General features: G+C 38.9%; 1 protein-coding gene and 1 non-coding gene across 2 annotated transcripts in view; one reads left to right on the plus strand and one right to left on the minus strand.

The window, feature by feature from the left end:
• The window catches only part of PGBD5 (piggyBac transposable element derived 5), a 140,033-nt gene that overhangs the window by 15,919 nt on the left and 96,486 nt on the right, over positions 1-27,628 (plus strand). The gene's annotated exons all lie outside the window — the stretch shown is intronic.
• On the minus strand, positions 4,304-4,410 carry LOC126015029 (U6 spliceosomal RNA). The gene has a single exon (XR_007497936.1). It is a non-coding gene; the product is annotated as a U6 spliceosomal RNA (small nuclear RNA).

Below are 27,628 nucleotides of genomic sequence, written 5' to 3' on the forward strand. Positions count from 1 at the left end.
GATGGATGTAGAGCAATATAATGAGGAACAACCAGGACTTTGTGGGGTTATTTATATGTATGAGATATCTAGCTTGATATTTTTTTTTTGGTTTTTCGGGCCACACCTGTTTGATGCTCAGGGGTTATTCCTGGCTACGTGCTCAGAAATTGCCCCTGGCTTGGGGGGACCATATAGGACACCGGGGGATCGAACCATGGTCCTTTCCTTGGCTAGCTCTTGCAAGGCAAACACCTTACCTCTAGCGCCACCTCACCGGCCCCTCTAGCTTGATTATTATGTAATTGTAGTCAGGAACAAAAACTACTGAGTGCCTTTTAGGCTCCTTGGCACATGAAGTGCTATGTGGACCCACTTTAATGGTGAACCATGACCTTTGGAACATTTACAGTAAGCTCTGAAGAACCTATTTTTAGGGAGCTTTCAAAGTAGGATTAACCAAAACATAAAAAAAAAAAAACAGAATCAAAGTTTGAAAGCGATTGCCTTCCAGGCCTCCTGTGAGTAAGTGAACGACACCACCCTAGATGCTCTTTAACTGAGCTTTGGAAGGAGAAAGAGCACCCTGGAATTTAATGACATTTGAGGCTTTCATATTGGTTCAGATGCCTGCCTATTATCAAAGCCATCTGTCTTTATAGTCTGACTTCAGTCTTTGCCAGACTTCTACTCCCTCTTAGAGGCACTAACTGCCAAACCCTCTCACCCAGAAACCCCATCTGGAACAGAGGCAGGACATAGATATTCTGTGAAAATGATAACATCACTGGGGACTTTATCCTCGGTGTTGACACAGCCCCTTAATGACGCTCAGCTCTCTGCACATCTCCTCGTTCAAGTATAGTGTATAGAGGGCCAGGAAGCACTGAGGCCAACTGGATAGAGTTCCCGAAATGAAGGCTAAAGTCTTTTCTCATTTCTTAGTTATGTCTTGCAACTATCATCAACTATTTGTAGACTTTTCTTGGGTGTTGATCTTAAGTGTTATAAATAGTAATTAACTTCTCTCTGCTCAAGCTTTTAGACAGCATGAGAGAGTAGGCAGGATGCAAAAGCGATTTCCTTTCTGTTGGAAGTAGTTATCAGTTGAACACCATGTGTTCTTAGGGTGAGAGAACAGGTGGGAAATGCTTACAGTTTAGGTGCTACTGAGAGGAAGAGAAGCTAGTAGTGACCTGGAGTTGCAGGTTGAACATTCATTGAAGAGAAGAAAGTTTTTATACTAAAGATGAAAGTGCAGGTCCAGAAAGATGAAGTTTTCAGTGCAGAATCTGATGTCATTGAACAGCTCTCTTCAGAGGCTAACCATAGTGTTCAGAATACCACTCAGAGGAGTAAGAGAAAGACTGTTTCAAGTACCCATTTTCAAGCCACTACTGGTCTACAGTGATGTTGACATTTGTCTACAGTGACAGAAAGACTATAAGGGTTTGGGGAGGGGTAGCTTCTTAACTATCTTTGATTAAGATTAAATTGTTTCTACTTAAAATATTTTTTATTTGGAGGGTGGTCTGGGCCTCATAAAAGCAAAACATGTACTCTGCCACTGAGCTATATACCCAGACCTAGCTTTTTAAAAATGTTAAAATGATTAAAAGTATGATTGAGGTTTGTGTGTGTGTGTGTGTGTGTATGCGCGTGTGTGTGTGCGCGTGTGTATGTGTGTGTGGGGCTGAAGAGGCCTATGAAACAGTAAACTTTATAATCCTCTGTATTCCTTTATTGATGTATAAAACTGAAATGCCAGTGGTGAACATGTACATCATTCACAGCCTCTTTCCTCCCAGTGATTAGGAAAGTTCTTCTCATTTGGCAAGAATCAGAAATTATCTCCCTTACACGTTTTCTAGTCTGCTGGCACCTCTGGGCTTTTATTCCAGACAAGATTTGTGCTGAGGCCTGGAGAGCAACAGCTCTTTTCTATGAAGCCCATGGAAGTTCATTATGGCACTTTAAGAGAGGAAAAAAAAAGGGAAGCTAGACTGTCATTGGGTTTGATATACAGATACTGAAACTTCACAGGCTTGGTAAGCATCAATTCTGCCATTGCCTGCAAAACAAACAAAACTCTTTTATCTCTTTTTTTTTTTATCATCATTAAATGAGAAAATTCCCAAAAGGAAGATTGTCTTTCACTCTCTGTAACACCTTCCCCCTTTCTCTGGGACAGAGTGTAAGATATGCCTGTAATTTATAGCTTCATTGCTGTATGTTGCCTCTTCAAAGATTAGTGCCAAGCATGTGGGAGATCCTTAATAGTTGTAAAGCCTATTTTATTTAATTATGGTTAGAAATAGTAAAGATGGAGTTTATTTCTCTCAGAAGAAAAGCAGTCTCCTAATTGTATTAAAAAAATTCTACAGGAGCCATCTTTGTTGATTAACAGATACCATTCTAAGTTTTCACAGCATCACACAGATAGTGGAAATTTCTAGTCCAAGGAGACTTGTCAAAGTTGTAATATAGCCCATAAGGTATTGATAAAGCCCATAAGAAAAGGAGAGGGCTATATTTGCATGGAATATTATGCTGTTCCTTGATAGAAAACCATACATGAGTTGTTACCGTAGTGTGGCATGTGTGTGTGTCTGTGTGTGTGTGTATGTGTGTGTGTGTGGTGGTATGCAACTTTCATAATCATGCTATTTGAGGATTTCTCTGTAAGGTTCCCATTATATCCATGTGAGAAAGAAGAGAGAAATTTATTTTTAACTAAAAGAGAAAATTAGGTAGACAACCTTTGAAAGAAATCCAACCATATGCAATTTCCAAATGTGTGATGGCTGTGTAAGAGAGTGACTCAGGGCTCTGCTGAGCTGCTATAATCAACCTCTCTTTGCTTTCTCCTGTTAGTTTTTTTGACATACTGCCAATTGCTCACATCTAACTCAGCTTTCTCATATACAGGCAAATTATTGGCCAAGTCCTTGACCAAGTACCCAGGTGCTGTACACTGTGACCAGTCAGTATGAAATGGAGATAGACAAACTGGCACGGATCTCCTCAACCCACACTTGATTACTCAGCTTCTTTCTGAGCTGCAGGGAAAAATAGAACTCTTTGAAGTTGGCAAGAGCAGTTTGGAAATACCCCCATTGATTTGAATACTGTGTCTGCAATCTGAGTAATCATCCAAACTTAGACATGTTGTTTGCTCTCACCCTTATTGAAGCCCACCAGCAAATACAACTGAGTAATTGAGCAGAGTAGTTTTGGGTTTTTGTTTTTTTTTTTTTTTTTTTTTTGTCTTTGGGCCCACCTGGTGGACTCAGGGTTTACTCCTGGCTCTGCATTTAGAAATCACTCCTGGCAGACTCGGGGGACCATGCATTCAGAAATTACTCCTGCCAGGCTCTGGGGACTATTTGAGATGCTGGGATAGAACCCGGGCTCATTCCAGGTCGGCAGCTTGCAAGGCAAACACCCTACAGTTGTGCTATCCCCAGCAGACTAGTTCTTAAATCTGGGTTGATTTCACTTATCACTCATGGTAAATAGAGCAAATACTAGAACTGTGGATGAGTTGATAAGAGGGGTTCAAGAGGAGCACAGTACAAGGTTTGGAGAAGCAAAGTTCAACTTTGTGTTGAGTGATGTTCATACCTGTTATAATATCATGGTCTTTTGTTTTGATTTGTTTTGTTTTGAGGTCACACCTGGTGATGCTCAGGAGTTATTCCTGGCTATGCACTTAGGAATTGCACCTGGGATACTGAGGATAAAAACTGGGTCAGCTGTGTACAAGGCAAGCACCTTATCCACTGTACAATTGCTCTGGAGCCATTTTTTGGTCATTTTTATTGGAAAGTGGAGGATCAGTGTGGCACAGACTTTGGCAGCTATAGGTATAAGCAGTAGTTTTCTCATGAGGTCAGTGGTGCAAGTAATGTTTGGTTAATCTTTTAATTTTTGGGGGGGTCAAGCTCAGTGATGCTCAGGGTTACCTCAAGCTCTTTGCTCAGGTGTCACTCCTTGTAGTGCTTGGGGGACCACAGGGGATGCCAGGCATTGAACCTGACTGGCCACATGTAAGTCAAGAGCCCTATGCACTATACTATTGCTCTGGTCCTATGTTGGTTAGTCTTAAACTATTATCTCAACTTCTTGCAGAGTATTTTTTCACTATTCAAATTACATATGAATTCTCAGTATACAGGAATTGAATTGCTATTGACCAGTTAGCAGAAAGCTAAATTTTATAGGTTAAATAAGCATCTACTAGATTTTTCTCAGTATTCTTTTTGTATTATGGTGTCAGTATGGCATTTTTTAAGACTTGAATATTTTCAATTCTTTTTTTTTTTTAAATATGGAACGCTTCATGAATTTGCGTGTCATCCTTGTGCAGGGGCCATGCTAATCTTCTCTGTATCGTTCCAATTTTAGTATATGTGCTGCCGAAGCGAGCACGAATATTTTCAATTCTTGAAGTTTCACTTCGAGTGTTAGAACTGTAATGCTCAGGGAATAAGAAGCCCAGCTTCTATAACTGCAGAGGTATTGAACACCAGAAGTTCTCAGGAGTCCCCAGGAGTCCCAGAGATAAGGGCTGTGGAGTGTGTGTGTGTGTGTGTGTGTGTGTGTGTGTGTGTGTGTGTGTGTGTGTGTGTGTGTGTGTGTGTGTGTGTTTGATTTTGGGATCACAACCGGCAGTGCTCAGTGGTTACTCCTGGCTCTATGCTTAGAAATTGCTCCTGGTGGGGCCGGGCGGTGGCGCTGGAGGTAAGGTGCCTGCCTTGCCTGCGCTAGCCTAGGACGGACCGCGGTTCGATCCCCCGGCGTCCCATATGGTCCCCCAAGAAGCCAGGAGCAACTTCTGAGCGCATAGCCAGGAGTAACCCCTGAGCGTTACCGGGTGTGGCCCAAAAACCAAAAAAAAAAAAAAAAAAAAAAAAAGAAATTGCTCCTGGCAGAAATTGCTCAGGGGACCATAAGGGATGCCAGGATTTGAATCATGATGGTATGCTTCAAGGATGGAGAAACCCTGAATCTCGCCATGGGAATTCTCTTTCTTCCCCAATGCTTACTGTGCCTATGCAAAAGAAAAAAAAAAAGTGGGGGGAACGCCAAACCCTACCACTCCAGCACAAATACTTTTTCTTGTTTTGTTTTGATTTGTTAGTTTTTTACTTTATTTTTCTTATTTTTTTCCACTTTTCTCTTTCTTTTTCACTCTTGTGGTTATTATTTAGAGATTCCACTTTTCTCTTTCTTTTTCATTCTTGTGGTTATTATTTAGAGATTTTTTTTTTTGCCGGGTCCATTTTTTTTTCTTTTATTTTTCTTTCCTTTTTTTCTCTCTCTTCCTTCTTTTTTGGTAGTTGTCACCAAATTTTTTTCTCCCCTTTTTCTTATCCTTTTTATCTCCAATGACGATGGAATAGATGCTCAATCTACAACAAGCTGTAAAGTGGAGACCAGTTGCACTAGCATACTGGGGGTAGAGAAGGGAGATGTGGGATGCATACTGGGAACAGGGGTGGAGGGAGGACAGCACTGGTGGTGGGAATGCACCTCATTCATTGTCACTATGTACCATAAATGATGCAGTGAAAGATTTGTAATGCACTTTGGTCACAATAAAAAAAAAAAAAAAAAACAAGTGGAAGCAGAGTTAAACAGATGGGACTATGTTAAGCTGAGAAGCTTCTGCACCTCAAAGGAGATAGTGCTCAGAATACCAAAGCCACCCACTGGGGGGGGGGGGAGAAATATACAAGGTACTGACAGAACTTTACAAGAAAAAAAATCATCTAATCCCATCAAAAAATGGGGAGAAGAAGTGAACAGACACTTTGTAAAAGAAATGCAAATGGCCAAAAGGCACATGAAAAGATGCTCCATATCACTAATCTGCAGGAGGTGCAAATCAAAACAACTATGAGATACCATCTCACACCACTGAAATTGGCACACATAACAAAGAAGGAAAACAAGCAGTGCTGTGGGGGGTGTGGATGGAGAGAAAGGAACTCTCTTTCACTGCTCGTGGGAATGCTGTCTAGTCCAACCTTTATGGAAAGCGATATGGAGATTCCTCCAAAAACTGGAAATTGAGCTCCCATATGATCCAATTATACCACTCCTAGGAATATAACCTAGGAACACAAAAATTCAATACAAAAATCCCTTCCTTACATCTATATTCATTGCAGCACTATTTACCATAGCAAGACACTGGAAACAACCAAGATGCCCTTCAAGAAAAAAATTTTAATAACAAAGTTATCATGCCCAGGTGTGTTAATACTACTGATGTTTCTCTTTGTTGGGAATTTTGAGGTACTTAATTTTTAATTGCATACCCAAAGGGCTAGAAGTCTTAATGTTGTAATTCTGATAATTTCACTAGAGCTGTTTTTTCATAGTAGTAGAAATAGAAGGTATGCATCATATGTAACTTGGAGTTGTGAAACCTGGAGCAGAAAGGTCTCCATTTTGTCAACCTAAAGTTAAGTTTCCATTTAAGGCTAATAAGGCTAAGTTCTATGTAAGAGCTAATCTATCCCAATAATAATGACGCAGACCCAAAACCCTATAAACCACAATATACCATCCTAAATATCTAGCCCTAAAAGGACATGATGAAACACCCTAGAAACACCCAAGACAATAGTCAATCAACTTAAAGGTCAAGACTTACTGTTTCTAGCCCTTCCTATTTCATAACCTCGATTGTGACCCTGGTTGGGGTCACCTCCTTTGGGAGGTGCCCCTGTTCAGTCAGTTTGTAGCTTTTTGATTGATGGAATAAAGCTTTTCTTTGCTTTTTTTTCAATGGTGTGGCCGCATCCTTCAACTCTGGACAATCATATCACAGCTGTGGACATTTGGACAGGACTGAACAGGCCATTCTGATGATGGCAAGTGGCCTTTTGTAATAAAGGTTCTCCAAATTCATGGGATTGATTTATTAACTCATTGCCTGGTTCCACAATCTATGTTTGAATATGGTAAGAATTTCCAGAGACTCCAGACTTTAAAGTGCTGGGGTTGTTAGAATTTGGAATTTTGGAGAGGTACATAATTGCTCATTTATACATACTTGTGAATGTATTCATAAGAATGCATACTTGCTCATTGTAGGCAAAATACTTTTGAGTACAATGAAATCTTTAATATTCTTTTGTTTTATAGAGAGAATGTTTTTTATTTCTTTGGGGAAATGCTTTTTGGGAATTGGGTGGGAAAACAGATGACAACTGGGAAAAATTAGAGCACATATTATAACCATTCAATGAGTGGGGCCTGTAATAAATATAATAATATACAAACATTATTATTGAATATGATGTTGGAACTCTTGATAAAATATTATAGCTTTGCATTGGGTTTGTGAAAATGTAAGTTTTGACTGTGAACTAGTTAGTGGTGGAGGGAGAGTTTTCAGTCATGTGTGTTTTGGAAACTTGAGCCAGCATAGTGTACGGAATAAGATAGACTTTGTATTTTATCACACCTCTAGCACATAAGTTGGGGTCCCAGGCAAATTATAATCCCTCTTATTTCTGCCTCTAGAAAATTGTTATATGTGCCCTCAATTCAATTTCATATATATGGGGAGTAGTCTTATTGTCACATTTTACAAATGAACAGTTACTGAGTGGGTAGAGGTGATTTATCACAGGTTACACAGGTGATAAAGGCAGAGTATTTGTCTCTTTCATAATACATAATTCTCTTTTTATCCCAGTTTCCTTCTCTATAACATGACTGTTCTTATGATTATAGAAGTAATGCCTTTAAATTTTTAACACAGTTATCTGTACCCAGAAGTGCTAGGTTAAATATCAGTTTCTTTTTTCACCTCCCGTTTTCTTCTAGTGCTTGACCATTGCTCTAAATAGCAGTTTCTGGAAATAGTTTTGTTGGTGCAGTGCCTGCTGTCCCAGGTGTCACGGCTTTCACTTCTCTGGGCTACATCAAGGAGCCTGGTTAAAGGGCTATTATTGAGCAACTATATTTTTAGTCATCTAAGTCAGTGATGCTCTTTGCAAAATGGCAGTGAAAATTGTTTTTATTTTTTCCCCATTGACCTTGTGTATCATATTAGAGTAACTTGCTTGCTTGCTTCACATCCCCTTTTATTTTGTTTTATTAGAGATCTCAGTCTTAGACTTCAGTTTCTGTCTACTGCACAGCACATATTTCAGGATTGGGTTGGAGATTCTTCCATAGTTCACTCTGTTCTTTTTTTTGCTGAATCACAGTATCTTCTGGCTATGGGATTTTGACTTTGAATTGAGAAACAGATGTTTGGAAATTACAGGATTTCTTCCTACAGGGACTGGAAATTGCCAGTCCTTTTAAGGAAGAATTTTGAACAATGATTTAAAGAACCAGGCCTACACATATTATGTGACTGGAAAAAATTAAATTAATCCTTACTTATTATTATTTTTACTTCCCTGCCTGATGCAAAGAAATTTTTTACAAGTTCTGACTAAGATTCCATTTAATAACATTTAACAACAATGTTAAATGTTAAACTATATATATTTTTTCAATTATTACATCCTCATTCTTACTGTTCAAAGTAATTTACAATGGGGCCAGAGAGATTGTACAGGTTGAAGCACTTGCCTTGCATACAGCTGATTTGGTTTCAGCTCTTCCATCCCTGGAACCACATATAGTCCATTTTCTCAAGACTGCTAGGACCCCAGGAAAGTCTCAAAACTAAAGTAAATGAGAGAAAAGAAAAGGAAAGAAAAAATAAATGAAAATAAAGTAATAGCATCAAAGATCTGTTCATTTTGGACCATTTGTATGGGATATAATTGTTGAAGAGGAAATCTTCATAATATCTGATATAAGTTACCAAATATTACTCCATAAAAAGTGTGAGTGCCTGTCTTTTATATTTACTTTTGTAAAAAAAAAAGGTAGTTGGATAAAGTAGACGATCCCTCTCTAGGGGGACTCTCTAGGACTAATAATGTGTTTTTGAAGGCACCTATGTTTTGAAATGACCTTATTTATAATTTAATTGCCAGAATTCATTTTCTGAGAGAGGAGTAAGTTAGCCTTTCTGAACTAAAGTACATTTTTCTCTTGACCTTGATTCAATTACTTATTAAGGAACCAGTTTGGTTTAGATTCAGAATTAGAATAAAGGACAAGACAGAATACAACATGTTCTCCAATGGTCTCTGATCCCTAGGGAAGACCTTTTAACCTCAGCTCATCTCACTGACTGCCAGTGTGTGCATGCCCAACTGCTGCTCTGCTGCAGGTCAGATGATGAAGTGGGATTGTGAGGGGAAAGAGGATCAAATTTTTAGTAGAAAGGAAGCTGACTGCTAAGCAGTTTTTCCTGCCTGTAGAAACACATAGAGTCTGGGGTCTAGATGTCCTTTTGGCATTTTTAAATCTGAGAGTAATTCTGCAGGATAATGCACTGAATGACCACAAGCATTTCTGAATCATGTACAGCAAAGTAAAGTAGAGGAAGAATTCTGCAGCACAGCAGTTAATGCTCTTAAAAAGTAATGATAGACCACCAAAACTAAGTCAGTGAGAAAGATACAGAGTGCTTGAGAACCCAGAGGAAGTAGTGATTTAAAAAAAAAAGATAAAAACATTAAGAGAATTTTATTTAAAAAAAAAAACTACTGCTACAGTAGGCTTTGTAGACATTAGAAAAAGAATGTGCTCTCATTGCTTAAGTTATATAGGGAAATTCTCACTTCACTTGGGTGCCAGGCTTAGTGGACCAGGAAAAGAAGAGAAAGTCCTTGAAGTGACATTGGGTGTTCTAAGTTTGAAGGGTAGCTGGAATTTAGAGTTGCACAAAAGGACTGCTGTGGTCACATAACAAGGAATTTGTTAATAGTGAAGGTATTGCTAATCTGGTGTGAGTGTGGTGCCCCTCCTGCATTATGCTCAGCTAATACTTTACAGCAGAGTCCATCTGCAGGCAGTGTGCTAGGGCTGCCAAGCTCTGCTCAGATTTGAGTGCAAAGCTATGGCAGGAGTTTAGTGCTCATCTCAGCACAGATGCTGAGATTGAACATACCGGAGACATGGCAACCCACTGCAAATGTGGTACATCCTCACCAGTACCAGAAGAGATTAGAACTGCATTGCTTAAATGATGCCAGTCACAGGAATAGTTGTACTTCTTCCAAGAATACCCAAAGGGGAAGCGGGTGAGATCTGCCAAGGAATGAACTCTACTAGCCCTGTGTGTACTGTGAGCACTGTGATTGAGTGTGCACAAGTAACCAGTTGAGAACACATACTGCATCTCAGAACAGGAAGTTTGGTGTTATTTTTGGTTCTAATTTTATGAAGGTTAAGTGAATTTTGCATTTGTATTCTTTATCTATAGCAGGCAAGGTATTTGATATTTCAGTGGTTCATTGTGAGGATAAGATACAGTGATAGTGTAATGTATAAATTGTGATTCTATTCAAGAAGGTGCATGATGGCTGTAAATTTACTCTAGATACCCAGCCATTTGGGATGTCACTTTTTAGAGTATGAATTTGGCCTAGTTATTGCCCTGGGACTGCAGCACAGAAAGATAGTTTTGTCCCTCTTCTTATGACACTGATTTGGTATCTGGATTAGGAAATTGCAGCAGAATTCATTTCTCTATGTAATTAAGTAAAGGAAAATGGCATGAAGGTGCTGGTTATTTCTTTCACATGGCATGTTCCCACTCAGAGCTTTGTTTTTCATCCCCCTTTATAAGGGAAGATTAATCTAATTACTTGGACAGCATTGAGCACACCCAACCATCTGGTGCTGGCCTTCTGTCTGTTCTAGGATATTAAGTGGCACTCCTGAGTGACATTTGTGTATTGTGGGTTACAATATGAATAGCATGGGAGAAGGTGGAAGGAATTTCTCAGTGACATACAATGCCTATTTTGTAAACATAAGTCTCTGAATTTGAGTCCCAATGCCACAGAGAAGGACTTGAGAATTCTACTTTTATGCCTAGTAGTTCCCAGCTAGACCACAACTTAAAAGGGGTACATTCCTGGAAAGTACTTCAACTAAAAATTGTGCAAACACCATTGCCAGGAACTATAGCCCTTGTGCACATGCATTGTGTACACCACTGTAACCTCTAGTGAGCACCACTATCAAAATATGTGTCAACACCTCAACTAAAGCAATGTGACCCTTAGTGAGCATAACAGCTAAGTTTGCAAGTACCACAAGTAGTTCTTGTGACTCCTAGTCATTGAGGCAGCAATGGCAATGAAGAAAAGGAGGAAAAATGGTAACAGAAGAAAATTATTTATATATATAGAGGCAGACCAACCCATGACCTCTGCTTTGCAAAAGGGTCCAGCCCTGAACATCAGATGAACATGAAATTGGTAATTACAATAACTCTATTGATAATAACCATATTTTCTGAGTGCAAGTTATTTCACCTTATTTCAGTTTCCTTCACTACAAATGCAGACAATAAATAGATCTTCCTGGGTAGGGTGAAAATTAAGATAAGCTAAAATCAAAAAAAAAAAGAAGAAGAAAAGAAAAAGCTGCGGTAGGGTGTTTGCCTTGCACACATGGCTGACCCAGGATAGACCGATGTTCAATCCCCTGACATCCCATATGGTCCCCCGAGCTGGGAGCAATTTCTGAATGCATAGCCAGGAGTAACCCCTGAGCGACACTGAGTGTGGCCCCAAAACCAAAAATCAAAAAAAAAAAGATGAGCTAAAATATAAGCTAATGCTTAGAACTACTAGACATGAAAGGGTTCCTTTACTATAGAATGGTCCTATTTGGCATGATTTAGTTGATTAGTTTTTGGATCTGATGGAGGGGAGTTGTATTTAATTTTATAATTGTTCTATTCAACCCTATAGCCATCACCACTGTACCCATCTCACTCCCCCAAGGACTTCAATGCCCCTTTCTTTCAGCCACACCCTCATTCCAACTCTATTTTGTGGATCAGTTCTTCTGTTATGTGCCTTTGGACCTTTGTTGCTACCTTGCTGTGTATCTTTCAGTCCCCCATATGTGAGAGATTATTCTATATTCATCTCTTTTCTGACTCACTTCACTCAGCAAGATAACTCAGCAAGATAACCTCTAGTTCAGGGGTCTCAAACTCGCGGCCCGCGGGCCACAAATGGCCCTTCATACAACATTTTGTGGCCCTGCCCTAGAGGAATCTTTTTTTGTTTTGTTTTGTTTTAGTTGTTTGGGTCACACCCCCCAATGTCCAAGGCTTACTACTGACTTTGCACTCAAGGATCACCCCGACTTTGCCTCCTCAGATTGAGTTTGAGACCCCTGCTCTAGTTCCTCAGTATCAAGGCAAATTGCTTGATTTTATTCTTCCTGAGAGTTGCATAAGTATTGCATTGTGTATATATTTTCGATTCATAATTGGGAATTTGAGTGGTTTACTTACCTTGTATGATGATAAACATTGGTATGCATATATCTTTTTAAGTTAATATTTTTGTATTTTGGGATAGATTCCAAGAAGTTAGTATTGCTGGGTCTTTTGGTAGTTTGATTCCTACTTTGAGTATGGATCTTCATTTTGTTTTCCTTAGAGGTTGAACTAGACAACTTTCCCACCAACAGTGGATGAAGGGTATATTTTTCATCATAACTCTATCAGCAATGGAAGAGAGTTTCTTTTTCATCATAACTCTACTTACCTTTTCCAGATTTTTTATATGTGCCATTCTTTATAGGCATGAGATGTTACTTTACTATTGTTCTAATTTTCATTTCCCTAATCATGGAAGACAGTTGTCCCTAAAGAGTTTTTGTAGAACAAATGAGAAACAAGTGGATGATTTAATTGAAGGTGAAGAGAGATAAGCACCATCACATAAAAATGGTATACAATCAAATGTCCCAGATCTCCTAAGTCCAAGCTATAAACTTCCTCCTGCCATTTCTTTCTATACTCTTAAAGCATATTTGGGGTGGTGCTATGTTAGTATATATAAACAAGTTACTTGATTTTAGATAATGGAGAAAATGTTGATTGCTAAAGAAAAATGGTGGTGAGTAAGACCATGGAGTATGGGAGATGGGTGAATTGACACTGCTCTTCTCTGTACTCTTCCTATTAGGAAACCCATTAACTCAGTTATTCTAATTATACTCCATATCTATGATCTCTTCGATTTACTAGTAATGACTTTTTTTTTTGTTTTATTTTTGGGCCACATCTGGCAGTACTCAGAGTTTACTCCTGGCTTTATGCTCAGAAATTACTATTGGCAGGTGGGGGTGGAGGAGGAGGGAGCATATAGAATGTTGGGGATTAAACCCGAGTTGGCCACATGCAAGACAAACATACCTGCTGTGCTATCACTCTGGCCTTTAGAAATGAATTTTTAGATCAACAGTGGTAAAAGCATTTTAATGTAAGCTTGCCTTCCAGAAAGGTTAATCTCTCAGGCTGCCTCAACAGTATAGAAGAGTGACCATTTTCTCAACCTTCTTCCACTTTTGGCACATTTTCCATCTTTGATGGTATGGTATCTGAAACACAGAAAATCATGCTAATGAAAAAAAAAACACTTGACCACTTTATTATAAGCTTTGCGAAGGAGACATTGTGATTCTTTAGTGTTATGCTAGGTTGTCTCTGCAGAGAGGTAATGGAAGGTGGATACAGAAACAGTAAAATAGCATTTCCATTATGGTGGTTTAAAATTGCAGTCAGAAACAGAAGGCACATGAACATATCCCCAAAATAATAATTCCAAAAATGGAAGTGTATTTCATATTTCTGTTAGCTGAGATGTGTTGTTTTTCTGAGCAACCAGTACTCCCTAAACTTGGATTTGAGTATAGCCAAAAAGTCTTCATTTTTTGTTAGACTCTATGAACAAAGCCTTCTTCCTTCTCAGAATTAGAACCAAGCTAACTGCATCCTGATTTGATCTTCCTGATCTTTTGGAAAGAACTTTGAGTCTAACTACCCTATCTACTTTGAGAAACATGTCTAGTGTTCATTAGACACAAGCAGTAACAAGCTGTGGTAATTTACCACAATCTAATCAGATTGGCACTTTAACATCCATCCATAGGAGGTCAGATTCAGAGAATAAGACAAACATACAAGGAGACAACAAACATACAATCACTGCCCAAGCTTTCAGGGTGCATGGGCAGCCATCAGTGAGCTCACACACAGACTCCCATATATTCAATACAATATCACTTCACTGGGACTGGAGAGATAGCCTGGAGGTAAGGCGTCTGCCTTTCAGGCAGAAGGACAGTGGTTCAAATCCCGGCATCCCATATGGTCCCCCGTGCCTGCCAGGGGTGATTTCTGAGTGTAGAGCCAGGAGTAACTCCTGAGCACTGCCGGGTGTGACCCCCAAAAAATTATAAAAAAAAAAAAAACAACACCAAAAAACGAAAAACAAAACAATATCACTTCACTACTCTGATTCCCAATAATGAATGCTACTTGGCTGTGAGCAATTGTTTAAGTTGATAGAGACAGACTTTAGTAAATTTATCAGAATTTAATACGTACATGAACAGCAGAGGCTTGAGTATTTCTTTTTTTTTTATTTTTTTTATTTTTAATTTATTTAAACACCTTAATTACATACATGATTGTGTTTGGGTTTCAGTCATGTAAAGAACACCACCCATCACCAGTGCAACATTCCCATCACCAATGTCCCAAGTCTCCCTTCGCCCCACCCAACCCCCGCCTGTACTCTAGACAGGCTCTCCATTTTCCTCATACATTCTCATTATTAGGACAGTTCAAAATGTAGTTATTTCCCTAACTAAACTCATCACTCTTTGTGGTGAGCTTCCTGAGGTGAGCTGGAACTTCCAGCTCTTTTCTCTTTTGTGTCTGAAAATTATTATTACAAGGGTGTCTTTCATTTTTCTTAAAACCCATAGATGAGTAAGACCATTCTGCGTTTTTCTCTCTCTCTCTGACTTATTTCACTCAGCATAATAGATTCCGTGTACATTCATGTATAGGAAAATTTCATGACTTCATCTCTCCTGACAGCTGCATAATATTCCATTGTGTATATGTACCACAGTTTCTTTAGCCATTCATCTGTTGAAGGGCATCTTGGTTGTTTCCAGAGTCTTGCTATGGTAAATAGTGCTGCAATGAATATAGGTGTAAGGAAGGGGTTTTTGTATTGTATTTTTGTGTTCCTAGGGTATATTCCTAGGAGTGGTATAGCTGGATCGTATGGGAGCTCGATTTCCAGTTTTTGGAGGAATCTCCATACCGCTTTCCATAAAGGTTGAACTAGACGGCATTCCCACCAGCAGTGGATAAGAGTTCCTTTCTCTCCACATCCCCGCCAGCACTGTTTATTCTCATTCTTTGTGATGTGTGCCATTCTCTGGGGTGTGAGGTGGTATCTCATCGTTGTTTTGATTTGCATCTCCCTGATGATTAGTGATGTGGAACATTTTTTCATGTGTCTTTTGGCCATGTGTATTTCTTCTTTGTCAAAGTGTCTGTTCATTTCTTCTCCCCATTTTTTGATGGGGTTAGATGTTTTTTTCTTGTAAAGTTCTGTCAGTGCCTTGTATATTTTGGAGATTAGCCCCTTATCTGATGGGTATTGGGTGAATAGTTTCTCCCACTCAGTGGGTGGCTCTTGTATCCTGGGCACTATTTCCTTTGAGGTGCAGAAGCTTCTCAGCTTAATATATTCCCATCTGTTAATCTCTGCTTTCACTTGCTTGGAGAGTGCAGTTTCCTCCTTGAAGATGCCTGTAATGTCCTGGAGTGTTTTGCCTATGTGCTCTTCTATATATCTTATGGTTTTGGGGCTGATATCGAGGTCTTTAATCCATTTGGATTTTACCTTCGTACATGATGTTAGCTGGGGGTCTAAGTTCAATTTTTTGCAAGTGGCTATCCAATTGTGCCAACACCACTTGTTGAAGAGGCTTTCCCTGCTCCATTTAGGATTTCCTGCTCCTTTATCAAAAATTAGGTGGTTGTATGTCTGGGGAACATTATCTGAGTATTCAAGCCTATTCCACTGATCTGAGGACCTATCCTTATTCCAATACCATGCTGTTTTGATAACTGTTGCTTTGTAGTACAGTTTAAAGTTGGGGAAAGTAATTCCTCCCATATTCTTTTTCCCAATGATTGCTTTAGCTATTCGAGGGTGTTTATTGTTCCAAATGAATTTCAAAAGTGTCTGATCCACTTCTTTGAAGAATGTCATGGGTATCTTTAGAGGGATAGCATTAAATCTGTATAATGCCTTGGGGAATATTGCCATTTTGATGATGTTAATCCTGCCAATCCATGAGCAGGGTATGCGTTTCCATTTCCGTGTGTCCTCTCTTATTTCTTGGAGCAGAGTTTTATAGTTTTCTTTGTATAGGTCCTTCACATATTTAGTCAAGTTGTTTCCAAGATATTTGAGTTTGTGTGGCACTATTATGAATGAGGTTGTTTTCTTAATGTCCATTTCATCCTTATTACTATTGGTGTATAGAAAGGCCATTGATTTTTGTGTGTTAATTTTGTAGCCTGCCACCTTGCTATATGAGTCTATTGTTTCTAGAAGCTTTTTGATAGAGTCTTTAGGGTTTTCTAAGTAGAGTATCATGTCATCTGCAAACAGTGAGAGCTTGACTTCTTCCTTTCCTATCTGGATTCCCTTGATATCCTTTTCTTGCCTAATCGCTATAGCAAGTACTTCCAGTGCTATGTTGAATAGGAGTGGTGAGAGAGGACAGCCTTGTCTTGTGCCAGAATTTAGAGGGAAGGCTTTCAGTTTTTCTCCATTGAGGATAATATTTGCCACTGGCTTGTGGTAGATGGCCTTCACTATATTGAGAAAGGTTCCCTCCATTCCCATCTTGCTGAGAGTTTTGATCAAGAATGGGTGTTGGACCTTATCAAATGCTTTCTCTGCATCTATTGATATGATCATGTGGTTTTTATTTTTCTTGTTATTGATGTTGTGTATTATGTTGATAGATTTACGGATGTTAAACCATCCTTGCATTCCTGGGATGAAACCTACTTGATCGTAGTGGATGATCTTTTTAACGAGGCATTGAATCCTATTTGCCAGGATTTTGTTGAGGATCTTTGCATCTGCATTCTTCAGTGATATTGGTCTGTAATTTTCTTTTTTGGTAGCATCTCTGTCTGGTTTAGGTATCAGGGTGATGTTGGCTTCATAAAAGCTATTTGGAAGTGTTTCTGTTTGTTCAATTTCATGAAAGAGTCTTGCCAAGATTGGCAGTAGTTCCTCTTGGAAAGTTTGATAGAATTCATTAGTGAATCCATCTGGACCTGGGCTTTTGTTTTTCGGCAGACATTTGATTACTGTTTTAATTTTATCAATGGTGATGGGGGTGTTTAGATATGCTACATCCTCTTCCTTCAACCGTGGAAGATTATAAGAGTCCAAGAATTTATCCATTTCTTCCAGGTTCTCATTTTTAGTGGCGTAGAGTTTTTCAAAGTAGTTTCTGATTACCCTTTGAATCTCTGTCATATCAGTAGTGATCTCTCCTTTTTCATTCCTGATACGAGTTATCAAGTTTCTCTCTCTCTCTCTCTCTCTTTCTTTGTTAGGTTTGCCAGTGGTCTATCAATCTTGTTTATTTTTTCAAAGAACCAACTTCTGCTTTCGTTGATCTTTCGGATTGTTTTTTGAGTTTCCACTTCGTTGATTTCTGCTCTCAGCTTTGTTATTTCCTTCTGTCTTCCTATTCTTGGGTCCTTTTGTTGATCATTTTCTAGTTCTATTAGCTGTGTCATTAAGCTACTCAGGTAAGCTCCTTCTTCCTTCCTGATGTGTGCTTGCAAAGCTATAAATTTTCCTCTCAGTACTGCTTTTGCTGTGTCCCATAAGTTCTGATAGTTTGTGTCTTTATTGTCATTTGTTTCCAGGAACCTTTTTATTTCCTCCTTGATTTCATCTCGGACCCACTGGTTATTGAGCGTGAGGCTGTTTAACTTCCAGGTGTTAAAGTGTTTCTTCTGAGTCCCTTTGGAGTTCACAAATAATTTCAGAGCCTTGTGGTCAGCGAAGGTAGTCTGCAAAATTTCTATCCTCTTGATCTTATGGAGGTATGTTTTATGTGCCAGCATGTAGTCTATCCTGGAGAATGTCCCATGTACATTGGAGAAGAATGTGTATCCAGGTTTCTGGGGATGGAGTGTCCTATATATATCCACTAGGCCTCTTTCTTCCATTTCTCTCCTCAGGTCTAGTATATTCTTGTTGGGTTTCAGTCTGGTTGACCTATCCAGTGTTGACAAAGCCGTGTTAAGGTCCCCCACAATTCTTGTGTTGTTATTGATATTATTTTTCAGATTTGTCAACAGTTGTATTAAATATTTTGCTGGCCCCTCATTCAGTGCATATATGTTTAGGAGAGTGAATTCTTCCTGCTCTACGTACCCCTTGATTAATATAAAATGTCCATCTTTGTCCCTTACAACCTTCCTGAGTATAAAGTTTGCATTATCTGATATTAGTATGGCCACTCCAGCTTTTTTATGGGTGTTGTTTGCTTGGATAATTTTTCTCCAGCCTTTTATTTTGAGTCTATGTTTGTTCTGACTATTCAGGTGCGTTTCTTGTAGGCAGCAGAAGGTTGGATTGAGTTTTTTGATCCATTTAGCCACTCTGTGTCTCTTAACTGGTGCATTTAGTCCATTGACGTTGAGAGAAAGAATTGTCCTGGGATTTAACGCCATCTTTATTTCAAAATTTGGTGTGTCTTTTGGGTAGTCTTGTCTTAGATTAGGTCTTTCAGTTTTTCTCTTAAGACTGGTTTTGTGTCTGTGAAGTTTCTGAGCTGTTTTTTGTCTGTGAAGCCATGTATTCTTCCGTCAAACCGGAAAGTGAGTTTTGCTGGGTATAGTATTCTGGGTGAAGCATTCATTTCATTCAGTCTTGTCACAATATCCCACCACTGCTTTCTGGCATTGAGTGTTTCTGGTGACAGGTCTGCTGTAAATCTCAGGGAAGCTTGCTTGAACGTGATTTCCCCTTTTGATCTTGCTGTTTTCAGAATTCTGTCTCTATCTGTGGGATTTGTCATTTTGACTAGGATGTGTCTTGGGGTGGTTTTTCTGGGGTCTCTTTTGGTTGGTACTCTTCGGGCATGCAGGATTTGATCACATATATTCTTTAGCTCTGGAAGTTTCTCTTTAATGATGTTCTTGACTGTTGATTCTTCCTGGAAATTTTCTTCCTGGGTCTCTGGGACTCCAATGATTCATAAGTTGTTTCTGTTGATCTTATCATAGACTTCTATTTTCATCTGTTCCCATTCTTTGACTAATTTTTCCATTGTCTGCTCATTTGCTTTAAGTTTTTTGTCCAATCTCTCCTGCTGTATGGAATTGTTATGTATCTCATCTTCCACAGCACCAAGTCTATTCTCAGCTTCTGATACCCTGTCCCAGAGCTTATCCATTTTGTCATTCACTTCGTTTACTGAGTTTTTCAGGCCTGTTAGTTGACATGTTATTTCAGTTTGGAGTTTTGTGATTTCTGTCTTCATATTTTCTTGGTTCTTATTAGTGTTCTGTTCAACTCGATCGATGGTTTCTTGGAGTCCGTTGAGCATCTTCCATATTGCTAGTCTAAAGTCCTTATCTGAGAGGTTGATTGTTGGTGGTATTATCTGGTCCTCAGAATTGTCATCTTCATTCTCTATGTCTGATGCTGGCCTGCGTTGTTTCCCCATTGTCACACTTGTATTGTGGGGTTTTCTACGTGTTGTGGTGGTATTCATTGTCTATATGATGCAGGCAGCACACTCCTCTGGCTCCTCCCTTTCTGGATGGGCTGACTTGCCTCTAAGGGAGGGGAGTCCTCCGTGGATGAAGCCTCACACTGGGTCAAATCTTAGGCCCGAGCATGCAACAGAGAAGACAGTCCGGAGAGAAATGTTTGCTTCTGTGATATAGCGCCGTTCTTAGTGTGATTTTTCCTTCTTGTTGCAATGGAGTTCTTTCCTTAGAAAGAGTGCACGGCCGCTTAGCTTCGCTACACAGCTGTGCTCCGCTGGAGCCTCTTTTTGCCCCACTCGCAAGAGTTTCACGCAAGAGGACAGTAGACAGACATAGACAGGTCACACTCACAGTTTTTCACAGTTGGGCCCCACTGGGCCGGCGTACTTTCGCGGATTTTCCCCGCCTGGTGTCACACACAGGGAGCCGGCTTTTGCAAAGCTTTGCCGGTTTTCATGCTCTGTAGTCCCTCCCTGAAAATGGCGTCTGGGCGAGCGAGGTTTCTGGAGCCTCTTTTTGCCCCACTCGCAAGAGTTTCACGCAAGAGGACAGTAGACAGACATAGACAGGTCACACTCACAGTTTTTCACAGTTGGGCCCCACTGGGCCGGTGTACTTTCGCGGATTTTCCCTGCCTGGTGTCACACACAGGGAGCCGGCTTTTGCCAGGCTTGAGTATTTCACATAGACAATCAGCAGGCACACTTAAAGTATAAAATACTGACAACTTCCTATTCTGTTTTTGCCTGTTGACCTCTACATCTATTAGACCCTAAACGGTTTTATTCATTTTTTTCCCCTGGATGAACATTTGCTTGCCCTATTCTCCTTTCTAGTCTTTTCTGAAGAGCCTGCTTGCCCTGTATTCTCTAAGATCTATCCTAGGAAATGATCCCAGCCAAATTTATCACAATAACTAGGGATAGGGCTGTTTTCCTTTCTCTTTCTTTCTTCTTTCCTTTCTTCCTTTCTTCCTTTCTTCTTCCTTCCTTCCTTCCTTCCTCTCTCTTTCTTCCTTTTTTCTTCTTTCTTTTCTTTTTTCTTCACTCTTTTCCTTCCTTGTTTCTTCCTTCCTTCTTTCTTTCCTTCTCTCTTTATTCCTCTTTCCTTCTTTTTTCTTTTTTCTCTTTCTTTTTCTTTCTTCTCTCTCTTCTTTCTCTTTTCTTTTTCTTTCTTTTTCCTTTCTCTTTTTCTTTCTGTTCTTTCCTTCCCTTCCCTTCCCTTAGGAAAGGGAAGGTTCTCTAATTATTCTCATTTTACAGGTATTATGGGGTCATATATATTTTGTGATACCTATTGAATAGATAAAAGCTGCCCGACTAAGCACCTGTGCTTTCTTTGTGCATTATTTTAGGGCCATGGCAGCATTGTGTGCACAGTCCGTGGATTGAATGAGCCAACTCCAGACACTGCTGTCTCAGCAAGGCCTTAACATCTATGGAACCCAGGTCATTGTCAGTATGCTGTTGGCATTATTATCGCTACAGCTGCTTCTTACCACATGCCTGACATCAGCATCAGCCTTTCACTTGGTTTGTCTGTTCTTTGTGCCTTACATTTTGCCCTCAATAGTCATCTCATCTCTGATTTAACAAATGCTGAGAGCACATAACTAAGTAATCAGAGTGTCAGTTGCAGAATTTTCACCCCTCTGCTGTTGAAGTTAAATCACACAATCCCTTTATTTTAAGGCATATGACTCAAAGAAATCAAAACTCATAAGCTTGCACTTATGCATTAAAGGTCCTATCCTTCAGGGATAGGGTGAGGCCATGTGAACTTGGAATTAAAAAGTGACTTTTCTTAGTGTAGAACTGACATCCACCCAGAGATTGGACAGTTTCTTTCCTCACTTATTAGAGATTTCTTTGGGTGAGGGCTAGTCTTAGAGTAGTAGACCCTTCTTTTACTAGCTGATTATAATGTTGCTAATATATATTGAATACTTTGTGGTACTGAACTAAGAACTTCACAAATACCATCACACTCCTCATTTTAAGAGCCTCTGAGTGATAAAGGAGTATTCCCTTATAGCAAGAACAGTAATAGTGAATTTTCAACCCAGCTCCTTGACCTAAGGACAATTGTGTTTTTTGAAATTCCAAAATGAACCTTGGGGTGTTACACACCTCTTTAACAGTGCATATAGATAAACTGGGTAATTTGCCTGTCATCTGGAATTTATCAGTGGTGAAGTCAGCCCAGCCCATCTATTATTATCTACTTTCTTCCTCTTTCTCTTTCTCTGCCTGGCTCTCCTCCTCCCCTCACTTCCATTTTCAAAGCACATAGTTCCAGTGCTCTCCCAGGCCATTCAGCACATGATCTTTGGGGATTAGAATTCTGAGCAACTGTAATGTGAATAGATCATTAAATGATGGTGAGGCCAGTCCCTAGAGCAGCTGTGCAGAATGCAGGGTCATTCCAGGAGAAATCAGGAGACTGGACTTTGTATTAATTTGTAAGTGATTATTTTCTGTTATCATTTGATCTGAAATTTTGAAATTATAAGTATGGAGAGCACAGGCAGAGCAGGACAGCACACTGAGTCTAGGAAGAAAGGATACTTTTTAATACTTCAAAACAGTTTCAAGTGTTGTGGGAAGCAGAGAACAGTCTCATGGGAGTGGGGTCCTTGGAACCCACTCGTTAGTGTGCCAATAAACTTAGAAAATGATTTAAATGAGGATTGTGTAGAACACTCTTGGCTCGAGTATAGTGAGGAGATTGAAAGAAATTGAGTGAAACATCTATAAAGAGCAATGAGTTTAGCACCTGCTTAATCTAAACTTCTGTATTCATTGCTGCAGAGCTCTTTCAATTATTAAAAAAAAAAGAATATAAACTGCTGACGATTTCATAGATGAGTTGGATATTTCTGAAACTTCCTGTTCATCAGATTTGAACCAGCATTGTTTTGCTTCATTTTTATAATAGGCTGTGCAATTACCCTTTTCCATTTCACAATAATGGTTCAAAACAAAGAATAAGTTGTATTCTTCATGGTTGTCCTTAGACTCAATCATGTACTGTGACAAGGCAAAGTTTGTTTTTTTTTTAAAGAAAAGTCCATGTAGGTCTGTAATTTTTCATCTCCATGCTGTCATATGAAAAGTGTTGCAGAGAGCCAGAGCGATAGTGCAGCAGTTGGGCATTTGTCTTGCACATGGCTGATCCAGGATGGATCTCGGTTTGATTCCTGGCATTCCATATGGTCCCCTAAGCCAGGAGTTATTTCTTAGTGCATAGCCAGAAGTAAATCCTGAGTGTCACTGGTTGTGGCTCAAAAACAAACAAAAAAATCAAAGAGGAAATCAAAACATTCCTGGAAACAAATGACAATGAAGATACAAATTATCAGAATTTATGGGACACAGCAAAAGTTGTACTGAGAGGAAAATTTATAGCTTTGCAAGCACACATCAGGAAAGAAAAGGCCTAGAAAATAGCTTAATGACACAACTTATAAAATTAGAAAATGATCAACAAAAGGAACCAAAAATAGGTAAGCAGAAGGAACTAACAAAGCTTAGAGCAGAAATCAATGAAGTGGAAATCCAAAAAAACAATCTGAAAAATCAATGAAAACAAAAGTTGGTTCTTTGGAAAAAATAAACAAGATTGAAAAACCACTGGCAAAACTCAAAAAGAAAAAGAGAGAGGGAAACTTGAAAAACTGGATTAGAAATGAAAATGGGAGATCACTACAGATATTGCAGAGATTCAAAGGATAATCAGACACAACTTCGAGAAACTCTATGCCACAAAACATGAGAACCTGGAAGAAATGGATAAATTATTGGACTCTTATAACCTTCCATGGTTGAATCAGGGTGATGTAGCATATCTAAACAGCCCCATCACTGTTGAGGAAATTAAAATGGTATTCAAAAGTCTTCCCCAAAACAAAAGCCCAGGCCTAGATGAATTCACTAATGAATTTTTTCAAACCTTTCAAGAAGAATTACTACCAGTTCTTTTCAGGCTCTTTCAAAATTGAAAAACCAGAAACACTTCCAAAAAAATTATAATGATGCTATCATCATCTTGATACTAAATCCAGACAGAAATGCTGCCAGAAAAGATAATTACAGACCAATATCCCTGATGAACACAGATGCAAAGATCATCAACAAAATTCTGACAAATAATATCCAATGCCTCATCAAGAAGGTCATTCACCATGACCAAGTGGGTTTCATCCCAGGAATGCAAGGATGGTTTAATATGCATGCATTCATTAATCAACATAATACATCATATCAACAAAAAGAAAAATAAATACTATATAATAGCAATAGATGCAGATAATGTATTTGGTAAGATCCAACACCCATTCTTTTTTTTAAATTAATATCTTTATTTAAGCACCTTGATTACAAATATGATTGTGGTTGGGTTTCAGTCATGTAAAGAACACCCCCCTTCACCAGTGCAACATTCCCATCACCAATGTTCCAAAACTTCCTCCTTCCTACTCCACCCACGCCTATATTCTAGACAGGTTTTCTACTTCCCTCATTCATTCATATTGTTAGGATAGTTCTCAATGTAGTTATTTCTCTAATTGTACTCATCACTCTTTGTGGTGAGCTTCATGTAGTGAGCTGGAACTTTCAGCTCTATTTTTGTCTCTGAAAATTATTGCAAGAATATCTTTTATTTTTCTTAAAACCCATAGATGAGTGAGACTATTCTGCGTCTATCTCTCTTCCTCTGACTTATTTCACTTACCATAATAGATTCCATGTACATCCATGTATAGGAAAATTTCATGACTTCATCTCTCCTGACAGCTGCATAATATTCCATTGTGTATATGTACCACAGTTTCTTTAGCCATTCATCTGTTGAAGGGCATCTTGGTTGTTTCCAGAGTCTGGCTATTGTAAATAGTGCTGCAATGAATATAGGTGTGAGAAAGGGATTTTTGTATTGTATTTTCGTGTTCCTAGGGTATATCCCTAGGAGTGGTATAGCTGGATCATATGGGAGCTCGATTTCCAGTTTTTGGAGGAATCTCCATATCACTTTCCATAAAGGATGGACTAGACGGTATTCCCACCAGCAGGGGATAATAGTTCCTTTCTCTCCACATCCCTGTCAGCACTGCTTGTTCTCATTCTTTGTGATGTAGGCCAATCTCTGTGGTGTGAGATGGTACCTAATAGTTGTTTTGATTTGCATCGCCCTGATGATTAGTGATGTGGAGCATTTTTTCATGTGCCGTTTGGCCATTTGTATTTCTTTTTTGTCAAAGTGCCTGTCCATTTTTTCTCCCCATTTTTTGATGGGATTAGATGTTTTATTCTTGTAAAGTTCTGTCAGTGCCTTGTATATTTTGGATATTAGCCCCTTATCTGATGGGTATTGGGTGAATAGTTTCTTCCACTCAGTAGGTGGCTCTTGTATCCTAGGCACTGTTTCCTTTGAAGTGCTTCTCAGAAGGAGCTTCTCAGCTTAATATAGTCCCATCTGTTTATCTCTGCTTCCACTTGTTTGAAGAGTACAGTTTCCTCCTTAAAGATGCCTTTAGTCTCAGTGTCGTGGAGTGTTTTACCTACGTGTTGTTCTGTATATTTTATGGTATCTGGTCTGGTATCAAGGTCTTTAATCCATTTGGATATTACCTTCATACATGATGTTAGCTGGGGGACTAAGTTCGCTTTTTTGCAGGTGCTAACCAGTTGTGCCAACACCACTTGTTAAAGAGGCTTTCCCTTCTCCATTTAGGATTCCTTGCTCCTTTATCAAAAATTAGGTGATTGTATGTCAGGGGAGCATTCTCTGAGTACTCAAACCTATTCCACTGATCTGAGGGTCCATCTTTATTTCAATACCATGCTGTTTTGATAACTGTTGCTTTGTAAAACATTTTAAAAGTTGGGAAAGTAATGCCTCCCATATTCCCTTTCCCAAGGATTGCTTTATTTGAGGGTGTTCATTGTTCCAAATGAATTTCAAAAGTGCCTGATCCACTTCTTTGAAGAATGTCATAGGTATCTTTAGAGGGATCACATTAAATCTGTATAATGCTTTGGCAAGTATTGCCATTTTAATGATGTTGATTGTGCCAATCCATGAGCAGGGTATGTGTTTCCATTTCTGTGTGTCTTCTCTTATTTTTTGGATCAGGGTTTTATAGGGTTTTGTTTTGTTTTGTTTTTCTTGTATAGGTCCTTCATGTCTTTGATCAAGTTGACTCCAAGATATTTGAATTTGCCAACATCCATTCTTGATAAAAAAAAAATAAAAATAAAAAACTCTCATCAATATAGGAATGATATTCCCAAATGTAAGGTAGCCCCTTAAACACCTTCTTTTCTTTAATGCTTTTTTAAAATTCATTTTTATTTACTTCTTTCAGTATAAATTCAGAGATTTACTTTTATTTATTTATATATATATATATATTTTTTTCTTTAACTTCATCTGTTTTGACTCTGCTTGAGCAGTATGAAAACATACAAGAAAGTCTTGCCTTAGATGAAAGCTCCGGTCAAAACCAGGGCACAAAGAATCTGTAGCCTGACATTCTTATTCTTATATATTGCACTAGCAATATAATATGGCACTATTCCTTTTTTGCAAAGGCATACTAAAAAGGGGATTGGGTCTTACATATAGAAACAAGTTCTTATCTACTAGAGGTAAGAACCCACACATTTTTAATACAAGGGCGCTTTCCACCCTGAACATGTGTCATGTGTACCCAACTTAGACTCCATGTGATCTGGCAGCAATCATCCATTCCTGAGACCTAGACCTCAGAAATAGAACCAACACCATTCCTCACAGCAGCACCAGGAACCAAACTCTCCCTATGAAATGCCTAATGCCTCTATATCACCAACTTAAGCCCGTTTTGAGATGACATCCTGACAAAGAGGAAATGGCAATAACTTGATCCAAGAGCAGAATGTCTGAATGGTAAGATAAAATTAGAAGACACGTTGCCCTTTGATCTATGCGAAGGCCAAGATTACCAACTACTGAAGACTGACATTGACAGCCAAGACTGGACAGTACTTACCCTGGGACCAATAAAAAGGATCAGTAAAAGAAACCCATGATCTCCAATCCCAGAGGTCTGACTGTGACAACTGCGATGGAATAGAACTTCTGGAATCATAATTTTAAAACTCTATTCCAGGCTTTGTCCTAGGATCTGTGTAAAAAACTGAGACCACCATTATAAAGTCTGATTACAATAACAGTGATGAAACAGAACTTCTAGAACCATAAAGAAAGGCTATTCCTAGGCTTTGTCCTATGACCTGTGTAAATACCAAGGTATCGAGTTAGAGAGTCCTGATTTTATGATCCACAACTGAGTGGAAAGATGCCTGGCACCATAAAAAGATCTTGGGGAGAGAAAAAGAGCATGTATGGAGCCTGTAATTATTCTCATGAGAGTATGCTTCAAGGGTGGAGAAACCCGAAATCTGCAATACTTTCTATGCCTTTGCAAAAAAGAAGGAAGAGGAGGAGGTGGAGGAAGAGGAAGAAAGAGGAGGAGGAGGACAAACCTTTTTATGTAGTTGCTGGTTGAGTGGAGTTTTTTTGTTTTTTTTCTTTCTGGTTTTTTTCATAGTTGCTGACTTTGTTCTTTTCCTTTGTTGGTTTTTTTGTGTTTTTTTTTTTTGTGTTTTTTTGTATTTTTCTTGTTACTGCTTAGTTGTTTTTTGTTTCTTATTTTGTTTTATTTTGTTACCTTTTTTGTCTTTTTTCTCTTTCCTCTGCTACAATTGATATCTATAACACCTAGAAGAACCTTCTAGTTTTTTTTTCCTTTCTTTTTTCTTTTCCTTTTTCTTTTTCTGTATCTCCAACAGAACCACATTGATCAAATCATCTTGTTCAGCCTCAGATTCAGAAGGGAAAATGAATGGTACAAGGTCC

Source organism: Suncus etruscus, chromosome 7 (assembly GCF_024139225.1).
Source record: "Suncus etruscus isolate mSunEtr1 chromosome 7, mSunEtr1.pri.cur, whole genome shotgun sequence".
Taxonomy (NCBI): Eukaryota; Metazoa; Chordata; class Mammalia; order Eulipotyphla; family Soricidae; genus Suncus; species Suncus etruscus.